The 12,421-nt window shown below is 38.2% G+C and overlaps 1 long non-coding RNA gene across 2 annotated transcripts; it reads left to right on the top strand.

The window, feature by feature from the left end:
- The first annotated feature begins 528 nt into the window (after window positions 1-528).
- LOC137479990 (uncharacterized) lies at window positions 529-11,365 on the top strand. Of its 2 annotated transcripts, none has more exons than XR_011002631.1 (3): window positions 529-629; window positions 5,599-5,694; window positions 10,318-11,365. It is a non-coding gene; the product is annotated as an uncharacterized lncRNA (long non-coding RNA). The 2 variants fall into 2 exon arrangements; XR_011002630.1 differs by lacking the exon at window positions 10,318-11,365 and adding an exon at window positions 7,720-7,923.
- Window positions 11,366-12,421: the final 1,056 nt, after the last annotated feature.

The following is a 12,421-nucleotide window of genomic DNA, read 5'->3' on the forward strand; positions in this document are numbered from 1 at the left end:
TTGTAGTGTAAATGAGGAGCAACCTATCGTAAAATGTTGCTACTGAGATCAAAGGAAGCAGTCCTTACTACCAAGCTAAAATCATTCTAGGGAAATGTTTTTGATTATGGTTAATGATGTAATCAAGCCACTAAACTGCCTAGAAGTTGGAGTTACAGCAGGCGTACAGCCTGCCCATTACAGAGCACCCAATCGACAATAACACTGAGGGGAGAAGGTGTGATGGAGCAAACAAGACACAGTTAAATGTTTACTCTAATGGCACACAAAACTGGACAGATTTGATTAGAATACTTATGCTTGTCTTAGGAGAAGAAAACTGAATGGCTGAAGGTTTAGCACAGGAAAAAAAAAAAAAAAAAAAGCCAAAAAGCCAGAGGTGGAGAGGAAAGGACCAAAAGGTAATTTTTTAACATCTTTGATTTCTTTCTTTAAAGACCAATTACTTTCCTGTCCCCTGTGGGAGAAAAACATTCTTCTTCTTAATAGCAGAATCATTCTAAGACTTCTCTGATTCATTTTATATTTAGCAGATTACAGTTTTGGAGTCATCAGTAGGAGAGAACCCAGCAAACTGACAGACCTGAAATCATGTCCTTTGATTGTAATTGACAGGGAAAGCATTTAAGGTAAAGAAAAAAAATATTTTATTCATCTTTGATTACACTGTGATGTGATTTGGTGACATAATACAGCTGTGAACTGTGGCAAGAAAGGCAATAATTCCTACTTGAGGCTTTGACATGATGTAGCCCTTTAGTCTTCTTCAAACCAATGCCTCCAGCTACAATAGTGCCCTTGATGGAGTCTAGACAAATAGATATACAGACTGTTGCAATTAAGGAGGCAAACAGCTTTAAAATAACATTTCTCTAGGCCATGTATTTTTGTATTAAATGGCTAAGCTGACACATATTTTTCTTTACCAAAATTAAATCTAGATTATCTATTAAATAATCAAGTATTGGATAAAAATTATTCACTACAGAAGGGTTTTAAGAGTACCACAAATAGAAACTTTTTGAAATCTACAAAACTGTTGAATGAGAAGCACCCAGTAGAAGTGAAAGGTGTATTCAGTGAATTCTCATGAAGAGGCTCTGAGGACTATATATATCTTGTGGACTTCTTAACTTTTAAGCTTATTTTCTTTGTATTTAATTCTCAAAATATCACTTTAATGCTCCTAACAATTTACTGTGACAGGATCTTCAAAAATACTTAGCAGCTGCTGGTTTACAAAACCCTTGGGTATCTGAGAGATTTCTTTAAGGAATAATCTCAAGAAAAGTAAAAAGAAATTCAGGACAATAAAAATTGTATCACCAAACTTTAGCTATCATCAGAAAGCAATTTCATGTACTCTGTCCGTGTGCTCTTGGAGTCTGGCTTACATTAATCACTTAACCTAGACAGGAACCTACCCTGATGGGGTTAAACTGGGTGTCCAAAGGGAAGTATGAGAAGCCACACGTCCCCCATTGTTCTGAAGTATTTCACAGTGCTGTTCCAGGAGATTTAAAATGTCTTTCTCATTACATAAATGTTTCATTACAACATCATTACATTACAAGATGTAGACAGTAATTTAGAGATCACCTATTTCATCATTACAAAATGTGCTGATCACTTCCAAAAGTAAAAGTGCAATTTCATGATCATGGCAGTTCTTGCAAATGATTGGATTCCTGCTAGCACTCTGGGCTTTTAGACATAAGCAAGGGCAATAAAGAAAATGTTAGAGAATTCTGTCACATCCTCACGATGTGTTTTACAAACATTTGAAAAAAGGGATTTGGTAATCCTCACCAATATTTTCTGATGAAACTGCAAATTCAGTAGCACCCACAGAATACAAAACTCATTTTTCATGCCACTTCACATTTGTCTTAAAAAAGTTATTTCTAAAATACTTTGAAAGCCTTGGTATTTTCTGATTTAATCTACTATATGTGGTTATGAAAATAAGGTAGCATAAAACATATGTTCAGCAGAATATTGTTATTTCATAAGAAGAAGCCTCAAAAATCATCACCAAAGTTAATCACCATATTAGTGTATTTTGCATGTGCAAAGAACTACTCTGAAGCACTGTTCTTAGGCAGCAACAGCAGTTGCACAGACTGCATTTCCTGCTACACGACGAGCTCCATCACAGCAGCACGAGCTGAGCTTCCTTAACCTCTTCCTCTTATAATTGTCACCATGCCCAAACTCCAGTGACCAGTTCTATGAATAAAATTATTCAAACTCCCTGCCCTATATACAGACATTGACAAAAATTTTCTAATTCAGATAGTGATGATGAAACTAAATAAACACTACTAACTTACACTAATCCATCAGAAAGCAACTGGATACTGTTAGGAATTGTCCCTAGATTCCCTAGATATTATTGGTTCTGTGCCTAGTACCACAATTAGACAAAACACTGACATCTTTCCATGTGTATTCTTCTATGACTTGGGATGTTCAGAACTTCAGATATATGATGTTGTTAAGGCAAAAATGAAAAACAATACACCCATTAGAGGACTTCAGGTGAGCTGAAAACAATCATGATAATTTCAAACTTCTACTGATCAACACAATCACAGCATTTAAGAATTACTAAAAGCAGGGTAGTATCTGCATTCTGGAATTAGCCTTTCAGTGCTCCTAGGTCTAAAAAAGGTAAAATAGTACACTTAAATGTCTTGCTTTCTTTTTTCTGGTTTTTTTTTTTTTTTTTAATTTATTTAATTTTTTTCTTTTTTTTCTTTTTGATTATTGATATTACAGTTTCCAAATGCTGAACCAAACCCCTGTGACAGTGGACTTCAGCCTGAACACAAATAATAGGACAAGTGAAAAATTCAATATCTAAGAAAAACATTAAAAAAAAAACCTGACAGGTTTTGTGCTCACACAGACTTGGATGCTAATATTTTTACTGTGCTCTACTCTACCTATTGCCATGAATAGGCTTGGAGATTCCAGCTAGCACTCGTGAAGGAAATTCCACTCACAAGGAGGTATCTCACTTTACTAATAGTGTTGCAAAATTTGGCAATTATATATTAAAGTAAGACATACTGATTAAGCTGCATTACCATATTTATTATCTGTTGCATTTTTAACAGTCAGTTTTCTGTTTTCTTTGCAGTACCAAGTAAAGAAAAAAAACCCTAAAAATAAATTTCTGATGAAATTTATAAAGTTATAGTTAAAGAAACATTATCCCTAAAATTACCATTTGAATGATAAGCAATTTTGGGAGTAATTATAGTGCACACTCTACATTCAATGCATTCTGATATATGGATAATTACTCCTGGTAATATGTGTTAGTTAGATTTTATAACAACAATAACAATTTATTGCAAAATTAATTCCTTGGCACAATTTAACATTTATTGATGTGAAGTCAAAGTGAATTGATTTTATTGCAGACCACTTGTGATACGTTTTCCCTATGCTCCTGCCCTAATTGGTTATTATAGGTCATTTTGGTATTTAGTTTTAAAAATAAATTAATTTGGTACCAAGGTGCATTTAGTAAAATGGCAAGATATTTACAGCTCATGTGGTTTTATTTAAATAAAAAATGGTAAGGTAATGCAATCATCTTTGGTTATAAAGTGATGGATGAATTGAAAACATTTCTGAATCAGGTCAATGGTAGTGATGATTAGTGCATTGTTAATCAAGTTGCTGAGATTGCTATCAAAAGCTTTATCTCTTTCACTCAGACTGGTGAGAGGATCATGAATATTAAACAGATTCAAATAGATCTGCACTCATGTAATATGGAGCACTACAAATGAAAAGGCTAAATGAACCCAGACTGTGACTTTATGCACTGATATATCTCTTAACCAAAGAGGAATGTCTAATCCATTTCTGTACTTGTATGAGGCTACATACATTGCAAGAATACAAAGACAAAGTATTTCATGTACCATATTCATTTTATAGGGTAAGTACTTATTTACAGCCCTATCCATGTGAAGAAAAAAATAGTTGTGGAAAGGTTTGTCAGGATTTAAACATTACTACTATAGGTCAGATTTTAATTTCTACAACACCAGTAAAAATCCAAATACTGTACTTGAAATCAGCGGCCTCATCTCAATTACATTGCCCCTATTTTATTATTGCTGACTTGAATTTATGATTTAGGCCAGTGTATGGTTTAATCATATATATGGAATCCTTTAAATCACTTCAAACCTTAGAGGAGATGTAACAATTAATGTATCTAATCACAAATGTATGGTGCAAATAAGTGGACAGTGGAGGCCTGAAAGCTGCACACATGCAGGTATGTGCTTAACTGAGAAATTTCACAGATGTTCAGCTGGATTAACCAGGGACACAAGGCTAAACTGCTTCTATTCTGCAGGTACAAGGCCTTCAGTAAAACCAGGTCAAATATAAAGAACAAAAATCCCAGATGAACAAAACCGAATGAAAAATCTAACCTTGTGCTTGTGTCCATTTGACAAGTAATATGTTAGAAAGAAGCCAGAACAGATCAGATGACAGCAGCTGTCTTGCCAGGGAAAGATACTGACTCTAGACTGAGTTCTTTTAAAGCTAGTTTAAATAGATTTAGAGGCTATTTAATCTTACATGAGTGTTGAGCCTGTACCTTTGCAGTACAGCAGTCTGTAGTCCAAACAGACCCTTCGATTCTCTCAGATGTGCTGCTTTTCCATAAGCAATGATGTAGGAATTCAAACCTACTCATGGCTGCTAACTATGAGAGGTAAATTCTTACAAAGTTACCATTTTAAAGTAAAGAATTAGAACTAAGGCTCAGTGAGGTAATAGCAATGCAGTCTGAGATAGTCCCCTGTCTAAGGAGTAGTTTTCAATATACTGTGGTCATTGGTAAAAATACTCTTTTTATTGATATATAGTTTCAAGGGATTTATCTAGAATTTAGAAAATTTTTACTAATGCAACTGGCAGAAATATTGAAACTTTAAAAGTTCTTGAAGATAATGTTTGTTTTGCACCTGCACCACAAAAACAAAGCCATTTGGATGAGGAGGAATGTATACAGACAATTTACATAGTAAGTGTGTGACTGTACTCAAACTCATGTAGTATAAGACTAGCAGAGCTTAAAAACAGCATAATAAAACCATTACTTGTCTTTGTATTTCACACACAACCATGGTTTCCTCTGTATAGGCCATACAAATTAAAATATATGGCAGAGAAAATATCACATCACAGCTTCTAAATCTGAAAATTTACCTTTTAATCTGAGAGAGGCAATAAATGAAAAACATCCCTAGTCAAAGCTGATGCTGCTGATTTATGTAGACCACCCTGAGCATAATGCAAGATGGAGACCACCAAAGTCACTCGTCACGGTTAAACTGCAGTGAGCCCCAGTCCTGCATCCCTCTGTGTCTCTCTCCTGTTTAGTCTCTTCCCAGCACAGAGGCTGCCACCAATGACCCCCCTGCCTGCTGGGGTGGTTTTGTTGCTCTCCAACATTGTACTGTGTGAGCACATTCCAGACTGGAAAATAAACACATGAAAAAGTGCCATAGCTCTCTCATCACCTCCTCGACAGCAGGATTTTTTATCTTTTATTCTCAGGGAAGACCATGTTAAGGGTTGGACTTTATACTTTGATCTGAAGAAGCTGGGATTCCCAGAAGAGTTCATCTCTTTGAGGAATGAGACACATTGTGGGTGAGTGGTCAGGAAAGCTCTGTCTTCCATAGTCCTAACTTCAGTTTTTATCTTTGACTCTGGAGAGCTCAGTGGACTGGAGATCTCTTGGGAGGTCATCCATAGTAGCTTAGGCTAATCTGATGGATGGCTTTGAAGCTGAGGACTAAGACCTATAATATAACCAGGTATTCAACAAAGAATAAGGCAGGCATAACTGTAGCTTGTCATTTTAAGTCAGATTCTAAATTTTAAGTAGCTGGAACTATTCAGGTAACCTCTCAGTTGGCTGCTGTAACACCAGAGGCTGCAATGAATTTGCCCTTTTTTTACCAGGGCTGGATGTAGCCCAAAGCATGCCAATTTTTCCCCAGAGATTTGAATTCCAGATCTGAATCCACCAGCAGGGCCTCGCTCATCTGCATTCCCTCCCTGTCACCTGGTAGACTCTGTTCTAATTGTGGCAAAATTGTGTCACCATGCACTTGAACCTTGAGAAAAATAAAGACACTTAAAAATGAATCAATAGAATGATGAAAATAAAATGCAATGAGTTTTCTACATATAAGATGCATTGCTAAGAGTGATACAAATGCATTAAACAACAAAAAGCAGACACAAATGCAGGCTTTAGCACTTTAAGCCCCTGTGCTGAAAAGCCCTCTGTCCTTATTGCTGGCTCTTAACTAGTTGTCAGCTGACTGAAATTAGTCAATCTCACTGTCTTGTGTGATCTTTTTTATGGGGAATACCACAACCATGGCTGTAACTGCACGTGAGGACCTACACTTACCATTACTACATATAATAACATATGATTGTTATTATTTCCTGATTTATCCTGGTGCCTCACTTATACAGAAGTTTAAATCAAGGTAAACTCTGCTAAAGTTGGCAGAATTAAAGCAATGTAAAAGTGATGTACATGAATGGGAGGAATTGTGTGCCCAGTCTAGAACATGCTGAATTAACATGTGTGCTATTCTGCCTGAAGAACACTTCTGGCTCCTTAGTGCTGAGGTATTTGAAGTCTTACTGCAAATCCACAGAGCAAGAGCTGGCTTACATCTAATCAAAGAGTGGAAATAGATGTTGAGTACAAAAGCAGCAGTGTGCAAGAGGAAAAGGAATGGAGGGAGCAGGTATGACAGTTCCTCAAGGCAGCCAGGACCATCTTGGGTGTTTCTGGTTAGAGCTGTGTTTTTGTGTATCAATGTTTTAAATCAGCATATCTCATATATTTGACTAGGAAAAAGCTCAAAAACTCCTCTGTGTCCTGCAGAGGGATCTTAAAAGATGAAGAGCAAAATACTCACAAATCTAAGTTGAGAAGAAGGATTATTTGAAGATGCAGGATCTTGATATTCAGTCAAATTACAGCGCTACAGACATTTCAGGATGTCTTTGAAATCACTACAGTAATAGAAAAATGAAAGAGTAGCTAGAGAATGGTGATAGTGCTGGATCAGCTCTGTATGCATGCAACTGAATTTTGAAAAAAATATAAATTCTGTAATTATACTTAGTCCATAGATCAGTAATTTAAATTTGTCTGCAGGAAAGGTGTTTCCTTTGCCAGTGACATTCCCTTCCTCCATCCAAAGGAGGAGCTTAAAAAAAAAAAGTTACAGTCCACCATCAGGGACATAGAATTAAAACCAGCTTATTCTATCGTTCTCAAAGCAATGCCAGTGTTGTTAAACAAAGCATTTCACAAGATGTTGCATAATTATTATAGTCTATCATTAAGCATCTTTGGACTGAAGGTAAAATCTGGCATAAAATAACAAAGCACCATGGAAGGAATGAAACTTGAATGACTCATACTGAGCTGAAGTTATATATTTACTTTCCAAATTGCATATTGCTTAAGTAAATCTGATTCATTCTCTAGGACCAAGTTCCACTTACAGAGAAGAGTCTCAATTTTTTATTTTTTCACAAAGAAACAAATGGCATAACTGAAGGAACAAACAGCATAACTAAGAAAATTACTTATGTCTTCTAAATATAATTCACTAAAAATATACTGCTCTTAAATTTCAGAGGGATAATTTTCAGAGGAATTGGCTTCATAAAGGTGAAAGATTGGTTGTAATGAGTGGCACTACCAAGCTTCAGGAGATCATGTTCTTTTATGACATATTAGTATTCAAAAGATACAGAACACCTGTGAAACCCCTCAAATACAGTGGCACGTGCTAGTCAATCTTTCTGAAAAGTATATGCCCAGCAGTGCAGCAAGACAAATGATTTTTAATAGTTTCTTTGGATGGAAATGTCAAAAGATTATGCCACATAATGTAGTTCTAAAACTTGGCTTAAAAATAGGCATGTGATAATATATGTAAGATCTGTAGCTTATGACTTGGCCAAGTCATTGTACTCTGAGTAAATGAATGACAGTATTATTCTAGTTCAATATCAGTGTTTTTCTAGTTGCATCAAAAGAAAGGAATTCATTTAATTTAAAAGGAATTTTCAAATAATAATCTTAACTATGACACAGTATCAAAGGAAGCGTGGTGTTTAATTGTTCGGTGTCCCAAAGTTAGTAAAAACTGCAAAAGTTCTTTCTATCTGGTGTTCAGACCCATGGTTTGTGAGCTTTACAGCTGACAGAGTTATGGGGCACAGCCTCCTTAACCATTAATGCATCCTCACCCACTTCAGCACGAAATTCGATCTTTTAGCAACAAAGCAGCATTTGCTGAAGTTCCAGTGCTCGACTTGCTATGAGCACCACCATTTTATTACTGTTTTCTCTTTTTGACATTGTTCGTTATTTGTTCAGCATTATCTGTGTTTATAAACATCACATTCTTCTTCCCCATGTACAGCTTTCTCATTTCCTTTTTCAGTACCTTTACTATGCTCTCAGAGGGGTTGTGTGAGTACACCTTTGATGGCAGCCTCTTGCCATGGGAGCCTCAAATCCAGTGCTTGTGCCCTTGACTTTGGTCTCACTTCCATTTGTACACAGGAAAAGCAGTCATACTATCTCCACTCTTCAATTCTGAACTGCTATGAAATGCAAGGCCCAAAAGCTGTGTGATGGCTCTTTTACAAGAGCTGCTTGGCTGGCTGGATCCTCAGCCCTGTGGTTGCAATAGCTCTGCTGTCGCTGGGCGTTTCTAGGGACACTGCGGCCGAGTCCTGAGGGCTGCGCTGGCCTGGAAGGGTGGTCCTGTGCAGCCCCTCTGGGCTGTTCCCCTGTCCAGCCCACGGCTCAGGTCAGTATTTCAGACTCGCCAGGGCCACCCATCCTGGCCCCAGTGACATGGCAGTGTTGCCAACCTCCAGCTCCCACGGCCAGTCCCAGGGCTGCTGGACACGGGGCTGGGGCTGTGCTGGTGTCCCCCAGCCTGTCCTGCTCCCTGTGAGACACACCTGGCTGTGAGGTCTGCCCCTCCTCCCCGGGGCATTCCCAGCTGCTCCCAGCCCCTGCAGACACCTGCCCTGTACACCCTGAGTGATTTGGATTTCAGGTCCTGGAGGAAAGCACAATTTAATTTCCAAACTGCTCTTCCCTCTTTCAGAGCTTTGAGGTATACCAGGAATGCACAAAGGGCCTTACTACTGGATGTGACTGAGCAGCAGAAAACACAACTGGGGAAGGTGGGTTTGCAGTAAAATGAATGAGAATTGAAGGAAATAGCAGAAGTGCCTGAAGTGATCAAGTCTCAGGTCTGAAGAGAGGGGTGTGACAGTGGGCACCCCTGCTCTGGCACCGCCTGTCTGCCTGCCACAGCTCTCTGCAGGAGGTCAGACCTTAAAGGGCTTTCTCTTCCTTGACTCTAAAGCTAGTTTCTCCTGGATGTGTGTTTTGCATGAATGTGTCCATTGCCTACTCTATTGTCTTGGCTCCAGGAGAACAATAACATGCAAAAGTAGACAACACTAGACAGATGAAAATTCTGTCTACTTCCTTGGGATTCTTTCTGTCCCTCTGTGGATCTATGGCCAGGACAGCTAAAGCTGACAAAGTATCTGGAAAAGCAACCAACAGCAGCGTTCCTCTCTGACTCCCAGCTGTGCTGCAACCCTGCTATGGAGTAGGCTGGAGAGAATCTTCCTTCCCAAGACAGACCAATAATATTTATAGAGCATTTTGTTCCTCAGCACTCCTATTTTGCACAGAGAAGCCAAACACCCTGTAGATGAGGAAGAATTGGAGCCAGCAGCCCAAAGGGAAAGCATAATCTCCCAGTATGGACAATGCAGCATTGCTGATAAATAAAAGCCACCATGATACCTGTCCCCAGCACTAAAACAGCCAATAATGAATGGGCAAAGAAGGAGCAAATCTGAGCATGTATTGAAATTCTGTGGAACACCACAATGATATTATTCTTCCAGGATCCAATTCCGCTTGTGAAAGCAGTCAGACCCCATTTTCAAACAAGGAGTATAACATTTCCTTGATCATGAAAATCCATTCTTATTCTTCTATTTTTTAAATCAAAGCTTGAATAGCCCAGATATTTTACCCAGGCCTTTGAGCAATTATTGTCATTAGCAGATGATGTCATCTCATCAGTAGGTATTTGTTGAGCATCAACAAAGTGAATAGTTTACAAAAGCTGGACTTCTTAGTTTAAAAGAAAGTGTAGAACTGAGGCCTTTTCTTTTTTTCTCCCACAGCATTGGCAATACTTTCAAACGTCTGTTTAATCCATTCTGTCAGCAGTCTCATGAGCTGATGCCTCTGCTTTGGGTTTGTGTTGATTCTTTGGCCAAGCCTTAAAGCTTCGTGGTTTTTGATACAGAACTGAAAGAAAACCTTTGATGCTTGTGAATGTTGACTGCATGAAGTAAATAATGTGAGGTGGGTTTAAATGTCCTCATTTTTTATTATGCCTTCTAATCACATGAAACTGAAGGTAAAGAAAAGTCACATGAAAAGGAAATAATATCCTATGAAGTGAAATTATTCTTAATATTTCTAATCCTCATATCTCACAACCAGAATCTGTTTCCACGCCATGGGAATAATTATCCTGACGCTCATACCTCACTATTTCTAAAAAATAAAATAATTCTGTGGCAGTCAGTCTGCTGATTTGAGGATACACATTCAGCTTTTATTGCAAAAAGGTAGAAGTTGCAAAGGGTGAATATTTAGTTTATCTAGAGGGAATGAAAAGAATTCATGCTTAATGGATAAATCAAGAGATCAGAATTAAGTTTGGAAACTCGATATTTTAGGAAACCTCACTGTTCCTCAGCATCACAAAAGGTGTATTTTTGACACATGGTTTGCATGTGGAAATCACTGTCAAAAGAACTTAACTGAAGAGATATTCAAAGTGGGAGGGAGTATTTGGAGAGCTAGAAGACTATTATGACATACAATGACAAGTGTGTTTTTAAATATACCCTCACGAGAAATCTTATGCCTCACAATTTGTTATGTTCTGTCTGCAGTGGTTCAATAAACACCTGGCAGAAACTCTGAACCAAGGACATCATCAACAAACAGCAAAAATCATCACCATGAACAAATCTTGGCTAACTTCTCTGGCAAGTACAAGGTGAACAGAGAAATCCTAATTTTCCTGAATGGGAGTAAAGGATAGAAACAATTAAAGATTGTCAGCCTTTGTAAAGAAGTGGCTTGGAGGGAGGAAAAGTAGGACGTGTTTTAAAAAGCTTGGGCACAGATTTAACTCTAATAATAGGAAAGGAGTTGCCATGTCTCTTGGGGTTTGAGATGAAGCCAGTGACAACTGTTGTGCCTTCCCAAGTGAAAGGAATAGAAATGATATTTTAAATACCTTTTTTAAAATTTCTGTACTTTAATTTTTATTTACCTCTTTTTTTTCAGCTGAAAGGTAAGAGGATATTAAGAGGAGTGAAGTACAAAAAATATTTTCCTCATACATCACTCTAGCTTTGCTTTGGGGTGCATAGGAGAAAATGATGGTTTTCTTGTGATGGACCATTTCTTTTCCTTCATGTCTCTCAGAAAACTGAAATTTTATTTAACTGACATTCTCTGCAGCTGATGGTTCTGCTCTGACACATCTTTCTATTTCCACAGGCATTTTCCCAACAGTCCAAGGGGTTAATAGAAATCTATTAAATGCCTTTAAAATACATTTCACATGTTGTTGTAGCTGTTTCCTGGTGTGAATCTCTTATTATTTTACTGAGCCTTTTAGACATCAGCTGCTCCCCTTGCACTGAGCATTTGTAATCCCTCTGATTTGCCTGTGTCCCTGACACAGCAGTTAGATTACTGAATCTTGGGGTTTTGTCGTGTTTTATACATGACTTACAAATTCCAAAAGTTAAATATTGCAGCTGGACCAAAATGGGTCTGACCTTGCTTTTGCTGGTGGCCAAAACACAATTCCTGCAGTGACAGGAGGCTCAAGTAGGAGGAAGGCAGTGTGGGTTTGCAGACCTGGCACCCAGAGCTGGTTGCTCAAGAGAGGAGGATGACTAAAAATGTTTTTCTTGTTTTATTTTAATTCCTGTTCTTATTTGTTATTTGTTATTTATTATTTATTATTTATTATTTATTTTTCTTTATTCGCTTGAGGCTGCGTTTCCCTCTCGCCACAGCTGCTCTTGCTCGCCCTCTGGCGGCGCCGAGCCGCGCTGCACAGCCGCGTGCGAGCGGCAGCCCAGCGCGCCGCGGGCCCCGCTCCCGCGGAAAGCAGCACACGCACCGCACGATTACACTTGTGCTTGACACACGTCTCAAAACATTGGGGAATTCTCTTTCTGGCTTATGCCTCCA

This window comes from Anomalospiza imberbis, chromosome 10 (assembly GCF_031753505.1).
Source record: "Anomalospiza imberbis isolate Cuckoo-Finch-1a 21T00152 chromosome 10, ASM3175350v1, whole genome shotgun sequence".
In the NCBI taxonomy this organism is placed as follows: domain Eukaryota; kingdom Metazoa; phylum Chordata; class Aves; order Passeriformes; family Viduidae; genus Anomalospiza; species Anomalospiza imberbis.